General features: G+C 39.1%; 1 non-coding gene across 1 annotated transcript; it reads left to right on the top strand.

Moving 5' to 3' along the window:
• The first annotated feature begins 1,579 nt into the window (after window positions 1-1,579).
• Window positions 1,580-1,686, top strand: LOC128294875 (small nucleolar RNA R71). Its single transcript, XR_008285182.1, has one exon. It is a non-coding gene; the product is annotated as a small nucleolar RNA R71 (small nucleolar RNA).
• Window positions 1,687-1,920: the final 234 nt, after the last annotated feature.

Genomic DNA, 1,920 nt, shown 5'->3' with positions numbered 1-1,920 from the left:
ACTTATTTCCTGCAAAGTAGGGTGCACCACAGGGTCAGTTTTAGTAGAATGATTTATATAACCACCTTCAATTTTTGATGTGTTACTCGAATCATGAGCTTGAAGGGTGATTGTTTCCTCTCCCACACAAAGTGTGAGTTCACCTGTGCCAACATCAATAATGGTTCTAGCAGTCTCTAAAAAGGGTCATCCTAAAATCAAAGGTGCGTTACTATCTTCTTCCATGTCTAGAACAACAAAGTCTATTGGGTATATAAATTTATCGATGTTAACAAGAACATCTTCAATGATACCCCTAGGAAATCTAATGGTATTATCAGCCAATTGAATGCTCATCCTAGTTTGTTTGGGTTTCCCAAGACCTAGTTGTTTAAACATTTTATAAGGCATAACATTAATGTTTGCCCCTAAGTCAGCCAATGCATTATGAACATCTAAACTACCAATTAAACAAGGAATCGTAAAACTCCCTGGATCTTTCAATTTGTTGGGTAGCTTATTTTGTAGAATAGTTGAGCAAACTACATTCAACTCCACATGTGACGCCTCATCCAACTTTCGTTTGTTTGCTACAAGCTCCCTTAAAAATTTGACTGCGTTTGGCATCTGCAAGAGAACTTCGATAAATGGTAGGTTAATATGTAATTTCTTTAATAGTTTAAGGAATTTACCGAATTTTTCACCTGTACAGTCTTTCCTTGTTGCATTGGGGTATGGCACCCGTGGTTTGTACTATTTACTTACCATTTTCTGGTCATTATGGTCCACCTCACCCTTACCTTTACTTACCACAGTTTCTTGCCTTGGTTCTGGTTCAGGTGCAACTAACCCTTCCTTGTCATGAGTGGTAATCGCATTGAGTTGTTCCCTTGGGTTAGATTCCATGTTACTCTGCAAACTACCTTGTGGTCATTCAGAAATCAGTTTGGCGAGTTGGCTTATCTGAGTTTCGAGCCCTTGGATTCAAGCTTGTTGATTCTTAAGGGTTGTCTCGGTATTTTGGAAATGATTTTCTGACACCGAGATGAACTTCGTTAGCATCTCCTCAAGGTTCAGCTTTTTCTCTTGTTGGTAGGGTGGTTGTTGGAAGCCTGGAGGTGGTGGTCTTTGATTCCCTTGGCCTCCCCATGTGAAATTTGGGTGGTTCCTCCAACCTGCATTGTAAGTATTACTATAAAGATTATTTTGAGATCGAGGATTATTACCCATGTAATTTAACTGCTCGTTCTCCATGATGTGGCCATAGGGTGGGTATTCTGAATTGCTTGATCCACCTCCACTTGCTTCACACTGCATTACTGGGTGAACCTTTGAAGAACTAAGAAAACCATCAATTTTCTTATTCAAGAGTTCTACCTGATTAGAGAGCATGGTGACCGAATCGACGTTATAAATGCCAGCTACTTTTGTTGGCCTCATAACTTGCCACTGATAATTATTCAGTGACATCTCTTCTATAAATTCATAAGTATCTTCAGGTGTTTTATTATTGATGGTTTCGCCAGCGGCTACGTCGATCATCTGTCAAGCTGAAAGATTCAGGCCATTATGAAACGTTTGAACCTATAGCAAAAGTGGTAACCCATGGTGAGGGCACCTTCTCAAAAGATCTTTGTATCTCTCCCATGCATCGTAGAGTGTTTCTAAATCCATCTGCACAAAAGAAGAAATATCATTACGTAATTTGGCTATTTTACCGGTAGAAAATATTTTAATAAAAACTTTTCGGTCATTTGTTCCCAAGTAGTGATTGACCCTCGTGGTAACGAGTTCAACCATTGTTTAGCCTTATTCCTCAACGAAAAGGGAAATAATCGAAGGAAAATGGCGATATCAGAAATGCCATTGATTTTAAAAGTGTTGTAAAATTCTAAGAAATTTTCCAAGTGAGCGTTGGGAGCCTCGTCTTGCAAACCATCA

Source organism: Gossypium arboreum, chromosome 6, assembly GCF_025698485.1.
Source record: "Gossypium arboreum isolate Shixiya-1 chromosome 6, ASM2569848v2, whole genome shotgun sequence".
NCBI lineage: Eukaryota > Viridiplantae > Streptophyta > Magnoliopsida > Malvales > Malvaceae > Gossypium > Gossypium arboreum.
The sequence above is the reverse complement of the archived record's forward strand: the minus strand, read 5'-3'. Positions and strand labels throughout refer to the sequence as shown.